This window comes from Lygodium microphyllum, chromosome 4, assembly GCF_053477565.2.
Source record: "Lygodium microphyllum isolate KBCC chromosome 4, Lygodium_microphyllum_v1.1.10, whole genome shotgun sequence".
NCBI lineage: Eukaryota > Viridiplantae > Streptophyta > Polypodiopsida > Schizaeales > Lygodiaceae > Lygodium > Lygodium microphyllum.
In genome coordinates, this window is record NC_141138.1 from 36,331,035 (window position 1) to 36,350,721 (window position 19,687).

The following is a 19,687-nucleotide window of genomic DNA, read 5'->3' on the forward strand; positions in this document are numbered from 1 at the left end:
GTATCGGCAAATCCTTATCAATGTCCAATAAGTCTTACAGACTTTCGATGTTTATTTAATTTCCTAATACTAATAGTTTCATGATTGTTGAGTGTTTCATAGTTGTTTTTGCTTCAACATCCTCGATATTTTAGGTAAGGTTTTCTTGTTGATTCATATGTGGATTGACGCATGATATTGACATTCTCACTAATATAACCATTAATATTAACATTGTGTGTGTTTTCAGTAATAAAATAATTTCTATTTTATTCTACTCGTGTTCTATGGTTTAATCGACGATGTCCGACCATTTGTCAAACTTTCAACATTAGCTAGGAAGATCAATTTTCATTTAGCTATGTCATAAATGCAATGCTAATTGTTTTTTTGAAATTTTTATTCTAAGCAATGCAAAAATCATGTGTAATTTTTAATTCATCTTTCAGACATCGAATTATATTACTATGGACCTAATTTATGTGCATCTAGTATATATTTTCCTATACAATTTTCTGTTGATTTAATGTATTGATTATTTCATGATATTATCTAAATGATTTGCTATAAATTATTATAAGACTCATATGTGTTTGTTTATCATTAGAAAAATGAAATACAGATAGTCACTTTCAAGGAAAAATTATAAAATATTCCCTTCCCTAACATCGTCTACCTTTTTTTAGTTATTATAATCACATGCGTCATAAACAAAATAACAATAAATATCACGAAATAAACCATAATTACGATATTTTCTTCATGATAGGCATATAATCCTTTTTCAAGTGAAAGAGTCTTTTCACTGAATAGTTTGTTATTATATTACTTAGGCCATTTTCCTAAGCGACAGTTCATATGCATCTTCTTTAAAATGTGTTTATAATCATTTAAAGCCAAATATAGCGATACCATTATTTTTTTCCAAACCAACAAGATGTTACCTCTATTAGGTTTGTAGTAACAGGGGTTTCGCCAATTCCTACCACGTCATTTTCTCCATCGACCGTGTTTCTTGCTTCTTTTGCTTCAAATGGGCTTCTTGAATTTTTGCGACCTTGTGGAGCCATGAATGTCAGGTGAAATTAACATGGTAGCTCAAGGAGAGTTGGTGGTCATCTAGAAAAAATTCGTTAGCATTTTGCTTAGCGATATGGCTATATGGAAGAAAGGCATAACAGGGGGTAGAGAAAATGGAAATGAGGTAGAAGAGGGGTATTTTCCTTCTTCAAGGCTCAAGCTAGAATGGAAAAGAGATGTAGAGAAAATTTTCCATCATCAAGAGGTCTTCCTTCTTGCTTTCTTTGTGAAGGAGAGGGGTTGTATTTATAGCCATGAGGGGGAAGCATGTAGTCACTCATTCTTTTGGCTACTTATCAAGAGCTAAGTAAGGTTGATAAAAAATGTTTTTTGATTGCCTACCTATTGGATGGTGGCATGAGGATGATTTTAAAATGCTTTCTCTCCCTCAGGCGTAAAAAATGTCTTGATTTTTGGCCTATTTGTTCAAAAACGTCTTTTTCCTTCAAAACGACTTCATCTGGTAGTTTTTGGCCAAGTTACCTCATGAGTTATCTAGTTTATAAAGTGATGCCATGCTCTTTGATATTTAACTTACTCAATATCATGTTTGTTCTTGTGCGTTCTTTGTCTACCGATTAAGGCTTTTGCGATTTGTCTTACCGTTGCAAAATCAATGCGATCTTTGATGTGTTAATCGGGAATGCTAAATCAAATATCATGTGGAAAATATTATGATCAAGCCGTCGTAATATTATTTAGGAGGCACATTTGCTTTTTTGTTGGCTGGGTTCATTGAGGCGTCTTCTCATGTCGGATTGCAGAATTGATTTAATGCAAGATTTGATATTACATGTGGTCACTTATGTGATAACTCAGCAAGTAATTTTTAAAACATTTCAAGCCCGAATTTGTTTTACAAAGTGTTATGGTGGGAATATTACATCCTCTCCTCCTTAGAGGAATCGAGATTTCCTCATCTCGAAAAGAACTAGGATAACTGTTTTTTTAGAGCTGTCTCTTCTATCCAAGTAGCATCTTTCTCAGGATAGTCTTTCCATTGGATAAGATACTCTCTAATGGTTTTGTTTCTAAGAGGTTTCTCTTTTACATCTAGGATCTTATCAGGCTGGACTTCAAGGGCTCCTCGACTAGGCATTACAATTTGCTGGCCATCAAGAATATGATCTTGATTTGCCACATAAGCTTTCAGAAGACTAACATGAAATACATTGTGGACTTTCACATGATTAGGAAGTTGCAAGTTTGTAGGCATTAGCTCCTAGGAATTTGAGAACCTTGTATGGTCCACAATACCTTGGACTCAACTTTTTGAATTTTCCCAATGACAGAGAACTCTTCTTTGGGCGTACACTGATAAAAACCATGTCTCCCTCTTAGAAGATGCGTTCTTGCCGTCCTAGATCAGCGTAAGATTTCTGGCAATCTTTAGCAACTTGAATGTCTTGTTTGATAGTTTTGACTTGATCATCCATGTCTTCTAGCATTTTCTTAGAAGCCTCAACCTTTAGGGTTGGATCAAAGAAATTCAATGGTGTCAAACAATCTTGTCCATACAATGCTTGAAATGGAGTTATTTGAATACTTTGGTAATATGATGCATTGTAGGAAAATTCTACTAAGGGCAAATATTGTATCCACTTTGTCAGTTCTCTGGAACAGTAAGCTCTCAGTATATCTTCAATGACCTGATTAACTCGCTCTGTTTGACCATCAGTTTGGGGATGGTAAGCTTTGCTAAAGCAAAGTTGGGTTCATATTGCTTCAAATAGGCTTTTCCATAAATGTAATGTAAACAGAGAGTCGCAGCTCGCTAACAATCCATTTAGACAATCCATGAAGCCTAAAGATTTCTTTCACCAATAATCGTGCAATATCTGAAGCTTTTTAGTTGGTCTTGATTGGGATAAGATGAGTGACCTTTGTAAGCATATCCACAATCACCATGATTGAATTATACCCTCCTTGAACAGAAGGTAAGCCAACTACGAAATCCATACTGATGAACTCCCATTTCATCTGTAGAATGTCAAGTGGCTCGAGCTTACCAGGCATTTTGACACACTCAGCTTTCACCTGCTAGCAACTTAGGCATTCAGTAGCATATCTGAGTACATCATGCTTCAGTATTTCCCAGTAGTAGCTTTTCCTAACTTCATTAAGAGTTTTTTCATAGCTAGGGTGTCCTGAGAACGAGGAGTCATGGGCTTTCCATAATATCTTCTTTTTCAGCACTTGACTAAGGGGAATGCAAAGCCTTGTTCTGAATACACATTGAAATTTTGATATTTGACTTTGAGTTTAGGATCAATGTCAACTAGGATTTCTCTAAGCATTAACTGATACTTAGGATCCTTGTCTGCTTTTTCTTTGGCTAGCTCAATGACTGGATTGCTAGGCATCGATATCATGGTAGCTAAAGTCTCTTCTTTAGATGGATCTTCCATGATAAGTACATTCAAAAAAGCTTTACGACTTAATGCATCAACAATCACATTCTCTTTCCTAGGTCTGAACTTGATTTCAAAATCAAATTCTTGCAAGACTTCAATCCACCGATGCTGCCTCATGTTGATGTTTGGTTGAGTAAAGATCCATTTGAGACTTTTGTGGTCAATGACCAAAGTAAACTTGCTTCCAAGCATATAGTGTCGCCACAATTTGAGAGCATAGATCACAGCTAATAGCTCGAGATCATGGGTGGCATAATTCCTCTCATGGATTTTTAGTTTTCTTGAGGAATAGGCTATTGGATGACCTTGCTGCATAAGCACACAACCTAGTGCAAGAGAACTTGCGTCTGTTACGACTTCAAACTCTTGACATAGATCAGGTAGCTTTAAGATCGGTGTTGTTACCAAACTTTTCTTGAGCTGCTCAAAATTGGTTTCCTCAATGGGCATCCACACAATAGCATTTTTCTTTTTCAGCAAATCAGTGAGAGGTGCAGCTATTAGGGTGTAATTTTTTATGAAAATTCTATACCATCCAGTCAGTCCTCCTAAGAAGCTTCTCACTTCCTTCAGTGTCGTTGGAGGTTGCCACTCTTGAACATCTCTAACTTTGGCTGGATCTATAGAGATTCCTTTAGCAAATACTATAAATTCGAGATATTCCATTTGTCTTTTGAAAAAGACACACTTCTTTTTCTTCGCATAGAGCTTGTGCGTCATCATGGTGTCCATCACAATGCCCAATTGTAGCTCATGGTCTTCATCTCTCTTGGAGTAAGTTAGGATGTCATCAAAGAAGACTAGGACAAACTCATCAAGATAAGGTTGAAAAATGTCATGCATTAATCTATTAAATGTAGTAGGGGCATTAGTTAGACCAAAAGACATTACAAGAAATTCAAAATGACCATATCTAGTATTGAAGGCAGTTTTGGGGATATCTTCTTTCTTGATCCTTATTTGGTAGTAACCAAATCGGAGATCAATCTTGGAAAAGATTTTCCCCCCTTGCAGCCTATCAAGTAGCTCTGGGATTGGATATTTATTCTTGATTTTTACCTAGTTTAGACCTTGATAATCAATGCAAAGGCGGAGAGTTCTGTCCTTTATCTTTTGAAATAGTATTGGAGCTCCCCAGGGCGAATTACTAGGTCTGATGTATCCTTGATTGAGTAATTGCTTGAGTTGCTCTTTCAACTCAATTGCTTCAGGGATAGACATTTTATATGGACTCTTAGCAATTGGAGCGGCTCATGGTTCAAGTATGATCTCGTGATCGACTTCTCCTCGAGATGGTAATTCAGTTAGCTCTTCTGGGAAGATGTCATCATATTCCTTCAGCCAATATGGCTCTCCCTCATCTTGTTTATTTTTCTCAACCTTATTTAATTTTATGAGATACACTAGTAGTCCTTTTCTTAATCCTTTTATTATGCGAGATGATTTGGCTAGTTGAACCTTGGGTTTTCCTACCTCATCTTGGGTCATCACCATTTCCCCCTTTAGGCTTTGAAAAGTCATATGGCCTTTTCTACACTGAATATGTGCGTCATTGGAGATTAACCATTCCATACCCAATAGACATTCGTAGGCCCTTAAATTCATGATCCTAAATCCCATTTCAGAGAGATTGCTTCCCATGCTAAATGTCACTTTGCAAGTTTGCCGAGTAGACATGATTTCTTTTCCATTAGCAAGTTCCACAAGTAACCTAGATGTAGGTATTGTGTCTATATCTAATTTCCTGGCACACTTTGGTGACATGAAAGAGTGTGTGCTTCCACAGTCAATCAGGATTTTAAAGGGCTTACCCTCATATTCTGCTGGTATTTGAATCACTGAAAATTGGCGATTTGGGCCTTTCTTATGGAGGGTGGCATGAACTGATGCCCTCTCCATATTAGCTTCCATAGTTGGGTTTTCCTCTCCTTCAAGATCTTTAAGAATTATAGTAGATGCTTTTTCTTTTGCAATTAAAGCTTGTTTCTGACCTCTGTACTATCCTTGGTGAGGAATTTGGCCAAGCTTTGGGACTGCCTTTTAAAATGACCTGGCTCATTACAGTGGAAACACCTAGGTACTCCTGAATTACTTCCCGTAGGTATGAAGTTCCCGATTGCATTTGCTTTGGCCCTCTTTCCTTGACCAAGTGGATGTTGACCTTGGGCTCGCTTAACATAGCCCCGTGAAGTCCCTTTGTTTTGATTCCAGAGCTTATTATTACTTGGCTTTGATTGAATATCTTGAATAAGAGGTGCTGCACGAATCAAAGCATCTTGCAGATAAGTTGGGCACATAGATTCAAGGTGTGTGTTCAGAGGAGCATTCAATCCATGACAAAACTTAGGCACCTGCTGAGCAATAATCATGGAAGGCACATATTTAAACAATGAGATAAACTTTGAGTAATATGCCTCCATGCTCATTCCCAGTTGTCTTAAGTTAAAGAACTCATTCATTTTTAGTGTGCGATAAGCTGGTGGAAAATATCGACCACGCACAGCTTCTTTCAACTTTTCCTAGGTGATAGCAGCAAGTCCCTAGTCTTTATAACACTGTTTCCACCATAGGCCTACCTCACCGGTCAATTTCCACTTAGCGATCATAGCCTGATTAGCAGGGCTAGTTCCCACGACAGTAAAGTAGTCCTCCATGGCCTCAATCCAAATCTCTACCTCGGCTTCAATGTCTTTGCCCTTGCCATTGAATTTCAGTGGCTTAACCTACTTAAGGAGATACTTCTTCTCCTAAATTTCAGTCGGGACTAGCGATAGTTGTATCACCCTGGGTTATCATAAGTTTCACAAATTAGCTTAGTGCTTTAAATTTTTCACCTTCGTTTCCACATTAACATATCTTACTAGTTTTGTAAAACAATGATGGGCCAAAGAGCACAACATTTTTACAAAATCTAGTTCGTTGTTATCTTTTATAATCCATAGCCATATGTTATGATTTTTATAAGTAAGGAATATTTACAAATGGCAGATGTTTACAAGTAGATATACATCAGCATGGATAGGATAGGCTAGATGCTATGTACAATTTCCAAAATAGGATATCATTATATCTTTCTTTTTCAGGGATGGATATCAGTTACATTCATGTAGAAGAAAGTAGGCCAATTGCTATCTATGTCCAAAAACCTATACTGTGGAAATGGCAGATTTGGAAAACCATGGATACAGTAATCTTGATACTTGCGACGTCCTTGGATTATAATCCTATCGGCTGGGATTACCTTCAGTACCTTGTCATAGACATAACGTTCTAGACATATCTGTTGACCATTGGTAATAATAAGTGGATTCCTTCTAGACAGACAAAAGATAAATGCCTCAACTACTTTTAAATTTTCCATCCATTCAAGGCGTTTTAGATTAGTCTACGTGTCGAAGAATCGATTGGCCTCGATGTAACAATAACGCTCATCCCAAAGCCATCTTCTTTCACGATTCACGGGGGATGGATCATATAGGCGATGGAGTATCCTCATCATTTCTCTTCTCCACTCGTCATCCATGGAGTTCAACGCAGATGTGTACATTGCTCGAAAAATAAGGAACTGGTTCCAGGCTTCATTATTCTGCCAAAGTTTATCCCTTAACAATCAACACACTGATTATTACTTAGAACAGTTGGTCTTAAAAATCATATATATTTTTAATTTCAATTATGCTTTGATACCATGTGTCACGTGCCTACCTAATAGTTCCCTAGTAGCACGTTTTAGTGCTCCATTGGGAAACTATCCTAGATGGCTTCGCCCGGCACTTGTGTTAGAATATCAAGCTCGTACATGTGTGTTTGACTGGACACAGCTAGTCTGGCTAGATCAGTTAGGTGTATTAAATAAGTCGGTGTTACTTCTAGTGTGAATGGTCTTTATGACCTTAGGTTGTATATGCACCATGTGTGTGCTAAATGAATAATAGGAAGAATAGAGAGAGGAAGCATGTTGCTTCACTCCGTGTTGCTCTCCTTCCTGCTTCCATGAAATCTAACATGGTATTAGAGCCATGAATGGGCTCACTGGTGGAATGCACTGAAGAAGAAGACTTGAAGATTGACTTGAAGGGCTGGAAAAAGAAGAGGACTGACTGTCATTTCCATCAATGGTCACACAGAGGTATGTACTGTGAAGCATTGGAGTCTCATTGCTTGAAGCAGGAGCTGTGGCTTGCTGAGGAGCCTTCCAAGGACTGATTGAGCACCAGTGAGTGCATTATTATTATAGTAATAAGCAAGATGTTCAGCAGCACAGATCTGCCCAACCAGCGTGTTTGCGCTTGTTTTCAGGCTGAACTCCATGGCTGAGATTTAGCACATGGACTGCTCACCAAGGCTCCATTGAGCATCACCAAGAGTGTGGCTTGTCTGGAGACTCACCAAAGCTCCATTGAGCATCAACAAGTGGGAAAATCTGATCTGAATATACTCTGAATAGTCTGTGTGGACTGTGCCTATGAACAGGCTGCTCTCATTGGCTGAGATTCTAGAAGTATAGCACTTGTCAGGTGGCATAGAGCTTGGATGCATACCAAGGAAGGTTCTTGAAGGGTATACCTTATTATTGCTCTTGTGGGAGCTCATGTGGGAGCTGTAATAGAGGTGTACAGATCTAAATACACAGGGCTGAACTGTCATTGAACTTACAGTGACATTATACACTTGGGAAGTCTGCATTTTTGGATGCTCTTTGGCATGTACATTGAACTTGAATGTAGCACTTGATGCTTGTAGAAGACATGTCATATTTCTTGGGTATTTTGACATAAACTTGGAGCTTGGAATGGCCTGATCTGAGAGCTTGTGATAGGCTGAAAATAGAAAAAAAAAATTTGCAGACATAAAGCACAAATTGGTTATTTCTGAAGAACTAGTTGGCTGGGTTTGTTCCACAGGTACTTGAAGACTTGGTCTATGAGTGTTGAATGTTTGAGCATTGGAAACAGAAGTGATGCAAATGGTTTATGGATTTTTGGGACTGAAATTAATCCCTGTAGCCAGTGCATTGGCTGTTTGAGATCTGTGAATTTATTTACAATATTCATATATGCTGGTTATATACTGTTTTGTGGTTCTATGCCTATGCATGGCTTGACACATGTACTAGCAGCTATCCATGGAAGTTTGGGACATGTATGACATGTATATTACTCAGTTTTGGGCTTGAAATCACTGCTGGTCACTCACAGAATTACAGTTTTCAGACTGCATATATGTACCCTAGCAGTGAGGTTGTAGGAGTTCAAACCAAAGTGAATACATAGTATTTGCACTGATTGCTTTACTCACAGGTTAAGCCACTTGGTTGTGAGCTATTTTGGACTGTTAGTGGCTAAAATACCCTGGTTTTTTACTACAATTAATTGCAGAAAACTGTCATAAACAGTTCTGGGCTGAAGTTGAACTGTTAAGAAGATCTTGGTTTGCAGGTAGTCAGGCAAGGTCTACAACATGGCAAATGCTGATAGAACTGATAATGTAACCCAGATTGTGGGAGAAAAGCTTGATAGCAACAATTATGCAATATGGAAGTTCCGCATGGAGAACTTTCTGATAGGCAAAGGATATTGGGACTTAGTGACAGGTGTTGAGGCTGAACCTGAAGTTCCAGATAGGAATCCTACAGTTGATCAAAGACGAGCGCATTGAGCTTGGACGGAAAGAGCTCGCAGGGTTTGACATTGGTTGTCATTATGTATCTCGGATGCTATGGTGATGCAGATCATGAACTGTAAATCCCCAACAGATGCATGGAATATATTGGTCAAATACTATGGCACAACTACAAGTGCAAGGAAGATACAACTGAAGCAGAAATTCAATAACATGGAGAGGAAGAACAGATCCATACAAGATTATGTCACAGAGGTTAAGACCATAGCAGATTAGCTGGCATTTGTTGGCTCACGAGTAGAAGATGAGGATATGGTTGTAGTGACCTTAAATGGCTTGGGTCCAGAGTACAAGTCTTTTGACACTTTAGTATCTGTGCGGGCTGAGATGCCTAACTTTAATGAGCTGGTTGCATTATTGATTCATGAAGAGGTGAAGCTTGGCTTAACTACAAGGTCAAGCAGCTCAAAGAATAAGGATGCAGTTTTTTACTCGAATCAGCGTGGTCGTGGTAGCCATGGTAGAGGCTATGGATCTGGCAAAGGAGGCCAGCAGAATGCATCCTACAGTAATAGCAATCAACAGTCATCAAATGCAAGAGGTGGTGGAAACTTTCGAGGCAGGGGGAGATCTAACTCCCGTGGTGGCAGAGGCTCATGGCAGCAGCAGCGTCAATCAGACAATCCAAATAAAGATAAGGATTGTCACTACTACGGAAAGTATGGGCATATTGCAAAGGACTGCTGGAAGAAGCAGGGAAATCAAAAGGGCAAGCAGCATGGACATTATGCTATGTTTAGTTAGGCAGATGACTCTGGTGATAGACTGTTTGCCATGTAGTATGTCAAAGATAAGGCTGCTGAAAAATCATCTGATGATGTAGTGTGGTACATTGATTCAGGGGCGTCGAATCACATGACCCCTCACGGTGATTGGTTCACGGATATGGTGGCTGAAAAGCATGGCTATGTATGCACAGGTGATGACACGCAGCATAGCATTGAGCATAAAGGCAAAGTGCCTCTTGTGGTCCATAATGGCAAAAAGAAAAAATTGCATGATATATTGCATGTCCCTTCAATTACGAAGAACTTGTTATCGGAGCAGAACTTGCAGGTTAGATTCAATAAGCATGGCTGCTTTATTGAAGAATTTGAAAATGGCTGCAAGTTGATAGCTCGTGGTCACAGGAATGGCAGAATGTTTACTCTTGATGCTTCCTTGCCAGTGCTGAATTCAACTATGTTTGCCCATGGTTCTGGCACTGTTAGGGATTTGGAAATATGGCACAAGAGAGTGGAGCATGTCAATTTGCAAAGGCAGCAAATTATGCAAAAGAAACAGCTGGTTACAGGGTTACCGAAGTTCCAATATTCAGATATTGGTCATGTATGCGAGGCTTGCTAGTTCGGTAAGTAGTCACAATTGCCATTTGTCAAGCATGTACGACAGAGTACATATCCATTGCAATTAGTGCATTCTGATGTTTGGGGGCCAGCTCATAATGTATCTATGGGAGGTTCCAGATATTATGTATCCTTCATTGACGACTACAGTCGATATACCTGGCTTTACATATTGAAAACAAAAGATGAAGTCTTTGCTGTTTTTCAGCAATTTAAAGCATAGGTTGAGAAGGAGGTTGAATGCTACATCTCTTGCTTGAGATCTGATAGTGGTGGGGAGTATGTATCAAATGAATTTGATGATTACTTGGCTGAAAATGGCATTCGTAGGCAGCTCACCTGCAGCTACACTCCGCAGCAAAACGGAGTAGCTGAAAGGAAGAATAGAATTCTGATGGAAGCTACTAGGGCTATGATGAATGAAAAGCATATGCCACTTTACTATTGGGCAGAGGCTGTTATGACAGCCGTATACATTTTGAACAGGACTCCCACTACAGGTATTCATGAGATGACACCATTTGAGAAGTTGTATGGCTATAAGCCGGATGTAAGTCACATGAAAGTCTTTGGCTGTCTTGCTTATGTGCATATTCCAAATGAGAAAAGGAAGAAGTTGGATCCCAAAGCACATAAGTGTGTTTTCATTGGATATTTGCAGGAGAAGAAGACATACAAATGTTATGATCCCTCTACTAGGGAGACTTTGGTAAGCAGGGATGCTATCTTTGATGAGATGGGTTCTTGGTATGTATCACCAGTTGCAGTGCCAGCAGATACTCCTTCCACTCATGTCTCTACAATTGATTTACAACAGAGTACTGTTATGACAGGACCTCGTAGTCAGACAGTATCCCCATGGACAAGGAGATTGAGGAGCTCGCCGTCCACTGACACCAATATGTCAGTGAGGGGGAGACATGATGTCTTGGACAGCAAAGGAAAAGAGAAAGTTATTGAGGATGCATCTGGTATGATGACACCTGGCAGAATGACTTCTGGCTATGAGTCTGGTGATACTTTAGACAGCGAACTTGGTATTTCGACTGTCTATACGCCTGGCACAAGGCAGAGCAGGTATATTCCGCCTCATGAGAGAGGGGAATCAAGTAGTGCACCACAGCTTAGACGCTCGTAGAGGGTCAGATACCCTGTTGACAGGTTGACATACAGTGGCTACTCTGCAAAGCATTATGCGTACATGACAAAAGTGATGGAGGTCAAAGAACCAAGTACATATGCTGAAGCAGTGAAAGATGAGAATTGGTGTATAGCCATGGATGAAGAAATGAATGCCTTGGCTGAAAATAAAACATGGGATTTAGTACCACTGCCTGAAGGAAAAAAGACCATTGGCTGCAAATGGGTCTACAAAATCAAATGCAAGTCAGATGGCAGTGTGGAGAGATACAAATCCAGGCTAGTTGCAAAGGGGTATGCCCAACAGTATGGACTTGATTATGAGGAAACATTTAGCCCTATTGCCAAGATGGCAACCATACGCACTGTGATTGCCTTGGCTGCTGCTAAAGGCTGGAAATTGCAGCAGATGGACGTTAATAATGCATTTCTTAACGGTGACCTAGCAGAGGATGTCTATATGGTTCAGTCGGAAGGGTATTTTCACCCTGATTTTCAGCATTATGTATGCAGGCTGAAAAAGGCATTGTACAGGCTGAAATAGGCTCCGAGAGCTTGGCATGCTAGGATCAGTAACTACTTGCAGAGATTGGGTTTTGCTGTTGGTAGGGCTGATCATAGCCTATTTACAAAGAAGACTGACAGTGGTTTAGTAGTGCTGGTCATATACGTTGATGATTTGATAATCATTGGTGATGATGACTTGGGCATACAGCATGTAATGAAGATGGTGAAATTTGAATTTGACATGAAAGACCTGGGAGAACTGAAGTATTTCTTAGGCATTGAGGTAATTCCAGCTGACAATGGGTTATGGCTGATGCAGAAGCACTATGTCATAGAGATGCTGAAGAAGTATGGCATGGCTGAATGCAAACCGCTGGATACACCTCTTGATCAGAATGTCAAGCTAGACATAAATACTGGGGCTGAAGTAGAGGATGTGACTATGTACAGGCAGATGGTTGGCAATTTGATTTACTTGACCATTACTAGGCCTAACTTGAGCTATGCTATAGGGCTCATAAGCCAGTTTATGCAGAAGCCTAGAAAGCCGCACTTGGATGTAGTTAGACACATTATGAGATATGTTAAGTCCACTGTAGAGTATAGGCTGTTCTATGTCAGAGATAAGCCCTTGATATTGATTGGATACACGGATACAGATTGGGCAGGTTGCTCATATGATCGTAGATCTACGAGTGGATATGCATTTCGATTTGGTAGTGGCATGATTAGCTGGAGCAGCAAGAAGCAGCCTACGATTGCTTTGTCGAGTATTGAGGCAGAGTACAAGGGTGCTGCATTGGCAGTATGCGAGATTTCATGGCTGCTCAAGCTTATGGCTGATTTGGACATACAGGTAGATGCTCCAGTGAAGTTACTATGTGATAATCTGAGTAGTGTACTCCTGGCTATGAATCCAGTCTATCATGCCAGGACGAAACACATAGAGGTACACTACCATTTCATCAGAGAGATGGTTCTTGCAGGATGAGTTGATCTTATGCATGTGAAGACTGATGAACATGTAGCGGATATCTTTACCAAGTCCTTGGGTAAAGATAAGTTTTGTGGTTTTAGACAGCTGCTTGGAGTACATATGTTGTCTTGAGCTTGAGGGGGAGTGTTAGAATATCAAGCTCGTACATGTGTGTTTGACCGACATGAGCTGGACATAGCTAGTCTGGCTAGATCAGTTAGGTGTATTAAATAAGTCGGTGTTACTTCTAGTGTGAATGGTCTTTATGACCTTCAGTTGTATATGCACCATGTGTGTGCTAAATGAATAATAAGAAGAATAGAGAGAGGAAGCATGTTGCTTCACTCCGTGTTTCTCTCCTTCCTGCTTCCATGAAATCTAACAACTTGCAAGAATGCACAAGGTCTATCTTCTAGGTTTCCAAGAGTCCACCCCGTAACAAAAGATACCGGCCGTTCCCACGAGGATCAACATAAAAACTCGGGGTCCAAATTTGACAAGTGAGGACTTGATACATCAGCTAGCTCTATCGGAGGTGTCCCACAAGGGCTTCTTGCACGATTGGAACGATCGTAGCTACCCTTGGTTCATGGAGTGCAACACTTTTTTCCAGCAACTAGTTAGGATTCAGGAACCTTAATGGAGTTATGGCACAACTGCTGTACCTTTCCTCTAAGATAATTATTGATCAAGGTTTTAAGACCTGACCCTAGGTAATTCAATGCTCGACTCTACCTAATTTTTCCTAATTAACGTTTCATTCAATCTCTTGAAAGAAGCTCCCAGCTTACCAAGACCACCCATCCGTAGGACGGATCCGTCAGGGATCTCGCCCACCCGCTTCCCACAAACAGTTTTCTTTAGTTTTCTAATTACATATCACATTAAGTTATGACATATAAAAGCAGCTTCGTTAATTAACCCACTATGATAGGTTCCTTTGCGTAATTTTACGACACAACACAAAGATACAGAAAAACAATCTTTTGGAAAAACATATTTATTTATTATTTTGTAAAAATTATTTACAATGCTTTTCCCCTTCTGCCTATGGAGAAGATAAAACCTCCATTCATCGGAAAATCCCTTCTGTCTGTGCAGAAGAAAGCAAACCCTCCAAGATTTCCGTCCCTTCACTAGTACCGGGGACTCTAGGATCCCATCCTAATTCGCGTGAGGGTCAGACAGTTCCTAGGAGCAATCGGGAGATTTACAGCTAGAGCCTCGTGGCACTCCTACCTCCTCTTGCCTAATGGATTCCTCACCGAGTGACCTCTCGCCATCAGGGCTGGTCCAAAGCTCCTCGTGGCGGTACAAAACAATCCCCCTTGGAGTAGGGTTTCACATCTAGCTGTGGGGGAGGCATAGCGCAATCTTTCCTCTTATTATCCTGATTATATATTTACAATCAACTCTAACTGCTACAAGCACAAATAATCATTCTTGTGCAACCATCAATACATGCAAAAATATAAAAAAGAAACGGCAGCAAGTGTTTTTAGCATAGGAAGCAGCCCCACCCAATTCTAGGGTTTCTCTTTTAAGGTCCCACCTTATTCTTAGGATTTCGCTTCCTACTTTACAACTCTTTCTTCCGGATCTGCAAGTTATTTCATGAATCTAATGTCTATTTTATCCTTATGAAAACTTGGTATTTTCACCCTAAAAGATAATATGGGCATTTATACCTATGGCAGGCAATTCATGCGCTGCCCTGCCCTAAGCCACACTAAGCAAGATTTCAAATGCTTTTCCAAGTCTGTTCAGACATTAGAATTTGTATCGACAAATCCTTATCAATGTCCAATAAGTCTTACAGACTTTCTATATTTATTTAATTTCCTGATACTGATAGTTTTTAGGGTTGTCGAGTGTTTCATAGTTGTTTTTGCTTCAACATCCTTGATATTTTAGGTAAGGTTTTCTCATTGATTCATATGTGGGTCGGCTCATGATATTGATGCTCTCGCTAATATAACCATTAATATTAATATTGTGTGCATTTTTAGTAATAAAATAATTTTTATTTTATTCTGCTCATATTCTATGGTTTAATCGACGATGTCCAACCATTCGTCAAACTTTCAACATTATCTAGGAAGATCAATTTTCATTTAGCTATGTCATAAATACAATGCTTTTTTTTTTTGAAAACTTTATTCTAAACAATGCAAAAATCATAAGTGTAATTTTTCTTTCATCTTTTAGACATTGAATTATATTACTATGCACCTAATTTATGTGCGTCTGGTATATATTTTCCTATAAAATTTTCTGTTGATTTAATGCATTGATTATTTCATGATATTATCTAACTGATTTTCTATAAATTATTGTAAGACTCATATGCGTCTATTTATCATTAGCAAAATGAAATAGAGATAGTCACTTTTAGGAAAGAATTATAAAATATTCCCTTCCCTAACATTGTCTACCTTTTTTTAGTTATTATAATCACACGCGTCATTAACGAAATAACAATAAATATCACAAAATAAACCATAATTATGATTTTTTTCATGTAAGGCATATAATCCTTTTTCAAGTGAAAGAGTCTTTTCATTGAAAAGTTTATTATTATATTACTTAGGCCATTTTCCTAAGTGGCAATTCATATGCATCTTCTTTATAATACATTTATAATCATTTAAAGCCAAATATAGTGATAAAATTATTTTTTTCCAAACCGACAAGATGTTATCTCTATCAGGTTTGTAGTAAGAGGGGTTTCGCCAATTCCTACCATGTCATTTTCTCCATCGACCGTGTTTCTTGCTTCTTTTGCTTCCAATGGGCTTCTTGAATTTTTGCGACCTCGTGGAGCCATGGATGTCAGGTGAAATTAACGTGGTAGCTCAGGGAGATGGTCGTCTAGAAAAATTTCGCTAGCATTTTGCTTAGCGATATGGCTATATGGAAGAAAGGCGTAACAGGGGATAGAGAAAATGGAAATGAGGTAGAAGAGGGGTATTTTCCTTCTTCAAGGCTCAAGCTAAAATGGAAAAGAGATGTAGAGAAAATTTTCCATCATCAAGAGGTCTTCCTTCTTGCTTTCTTTGTGAATGAGAGGGGTTGTATTTATAGCCATGAGGGGGAAGCATGCAGTCACCAATTCTTTTGGCTACTTGGCAATAGCTAGGTAAGCTTGATAAAAAATGTTTTTTGATTGCCTATCTGTTGGATGGTAGCATGGGGATGATTTTAAAATGCTTTCTCTCCCTCCAGGCATAAAAAAGTCATGATTTTTTGCCTATTTTTTCAAAAACATCTTTTTTCCTTCAAAAAAACTTCATCTGGTAGTTTTTGGCCGAGTTACCTCATGACTTATCTAGTTTATAAAGTCATGCCATACTCTTTGATACTTAACTTACTTGTAAAAGAGTGGGGATAGACTGGTAGGACACGGATTAGCTTGGGAATACCCAATTATACTGACAGGGTATATAAGGTGTTGAGAGACCCAATTAGGGCATCAGATATCAATAATCAAGTCTCTCTTTTCTCCTTCCTCCTAGCTTTCATGGCTTCCCTCCTCTTTCTCTCATCTTCTCCTCTTTCTCTCTCCTCTTTGCAGTCTCTCCCTTCTCTCCTTCTCTCTCCTAGGTCTCCTTCATTACAATTGGTATTAGAGCCTAGTTTTAGGTCCTTCCTTTCTCTCTCCTTCCTTTAGATTTAGTTCCTTTTTTAGTCTCACAAACCCTACTGTGCACAAGTACAACATTGAAGAACCGCAGCAGCCACGAAGCACTATAGAGATAGCAGCTTTCTTGGGAGTTTACACAACTATGGCAGGACGCTTGACCGAATTTGGAGGCCAAAAGACAAAAATGGGGCACAGGAGCCTTTGAGGTCTCTTTCTGTATTGCATTCTCAAACTCAGAGAAGGTTCCACGAGTAGCATCACCAAGCCACACAAACGATTTAGTCAACCTCCTCCATCTTGGAGCCCTCGGCATTGACATCCTCACCACCCATATCCTCATCCTCCCCAGAGACACCAACATCGTCCTCATCAATGCTCAATCCCCATTTCAGCATGTAGTGGATTCTGTTTCCAAAGGCATTGGGATCATCCATGCTAAACCCAAAGGTCAACAAGGCAGTTTCGAATAGAAGCAGCACGAGGTCCTTGAAAGACTTTTCATTCTTGTCAGCATCAACCCTTTTCCTCAGCTCCTCCATGATGGGGTTCTCAGGGTTGATCTCCATGGTCTTCTTGCTGGACATGTAGCTGGACATGCCGCTGTCACGCAGGGCCTGATCCTCCGTGAGAGACAGATTTAAGCTTCCTCCGCTGGTTATAGTAGGCCGCAGGTTAATAATGTCTATGTCGGAAGCTTCTGCACATATCCTACCATAAGTCGTTGATCTCCACATAGGTATTATCCAAAAGGCAATGCTCGAAGAAGCCCAAAGAGTGAGGCTTGCCAGTCTCTTTGCGCATGACCCTGCTCGCTTCATCAATGACAAGGTAGCAGTACTCGGTCTCCAAGGTGAGGGGGACAGAGACGAGTGCTTTCTAGAAGAGCTCCTGGCCTAGATGGTGGGGAGCCATCTGTAGGGAGAGGGAGGGATCCCAAGCTCCTAGAGGAAGCTCAAAGAGCGAGGCTATCCTGAAGAGCTCCTGCCCTTGATGGTGGGGAGCTATCAGTAGGGAGAGGGAGGGATTCCAGGCTCCTAGAGGAAGCTCAAAGAGCGAGGCTTGCTGGTCTCTTTGCACACGACCCTGCTCTCTTCATCAACGACAAGGTAGCAGTACTCGGTCTCGAAGGTGAGGGGGATGGAGAGGACTGCTGTCTCGAAGAGCTCCTGGCCTTGATGGTGGGGAGCCATCTGTAGGAAGAGGGGGGGATCCCAGGCTCCTAGAGGGGGCTCGGATCCGCACACGACCAACCTGTGGCCCCACTGAGTGTAGTAGGGCAAGGAGAAATGCAGGGAGAGGCATTTTGGACGTGCATAGGGGGAGGGGCGAGGGTTTTGCTGTGGGGGAAGATCTGAGGCAGCGACCATGGCCATGGGTTTTCAAACAAATGGAGAAGGCACTGTACGATGAAGATGGAGAGGTCGATTTTTAGTTGCAACTAATCGCAGGTCAATAATGTCTATGTCAGACGCTTTTGCACATATCCTGCCACAGGAAATTTCCAGGCCTTGATCTTCTGCAACAGATCTAAATTACACTGTGAGACGTTGCAGAAAAATTCAAGGTCCTAATCGTCTGTAGCACATGGGAGATGGCACTCGGAGTACTTGCAGGAGTAGCCCTAACCCCACTGGAGCATTGACATATCCTGTAGAAGGAGCTGCTGGTGCAACATAGCCAACTCCACCTCCATATCCTCCTAGAGGGGCACTGCCATAGCCACCAGCAAATCCACCAGCAGCAGAGTATCCAGGAGCACCAGCATATGGAGCTAAGGTATATCCTTCATTCATAGCAACTCCATAGCCAGGGCCCTCTCCATAACTTGGAGGTCCATAAGCAGAACGTCCGTATGATGGAAAGCTCTCATCCACAGCCAGAATGGAGATTTATACACCTGAACTAAAATATTGGAGATTTATATTAAGCCAATCATGTGCAGATGATTGACAAGATTTTGGACAAATTCTTGGTGTTGGAAAGCATAGTTGGAAGGGACTTTTACACAAAATATACAAAGGAACAGAACATGCAGAATTCCTTCTATCAGAACCAGGAAAAGCATTGGATGATAAGTCTGATTAACTTGTAACACACAATGAATAGTGTGATGTACAGAGTGAGCAGCATACAATATCAAATAGCAGTGTGCAGATCTAATTTTCAGCAAGTAACACTAGGGATCTTTTGATGCTCTGATGTGGCAAACAATATAGGTCAGTTTGCCGGTGCTAAGCTAAATCACATATGGGCAATTTTGATAACCAAAGTATTGTATAATACGACTTTGGGCAACACCTAGGCTATGTACCTTGTCATGAGGGTGGATCATACTCCAATGGATTTGATCAGCAGTATGGCTATCATGGGCAGCATGATTATGGCCATTATGGATAGCTTGATTACGTTTACAAGCACTCCTTTATGCACGAACATAGTTCTTATGCAAGTCATGATCATGGACATGTATATGGTAGCTCATACAGGATTGGTCAACAGCATGCATATGGAGATTCTTATGCAATGCAAGAGCAGTAAGCCAGTGATTATGACCAGCATCATGCCAATACCTATGCTCATGGACTTGCCACTCATCATATTTATGGCTATCCTAGGATGCAAGGACACCATTGTAGTCATGTTGGAAAATCATCATGCAATCTCGGACAGCATGTAAATGGGCAACAATATGGCCAAATTTTTGGTAATAGTCAACAGCAAATAGATGTAAATGAGCAGCAGGGTTGTTATTACCATATGCAATATGGACAGCATGAGTATCATTATGAGCAGCAGCCACATTGGTATGACCCTTCATATGGACAGTATGATCATTATGGTCATGGGCAGCCATCTGTTATACATGAGCAGCAAGATGACTATGAGCAAGCTACGGGCTTATGCTATCGATGTGCTAAGC

General features: G+C 40.3%; 1 pseudogene; it reads right to left on the reverse strand.

Moving 5' to 3' along the window:
- Positions 1–17,045: 17,045 nt before the first annotated feature.
- LOC148036942 (heat shock protein 82 pseudogene) lies at positions 17,046–18,560 on the reverse strand (annotated as a pseudogene).
- Between the last annotated feature and the right edge of the window lie 1,127 nt (positions 18,561–19,687).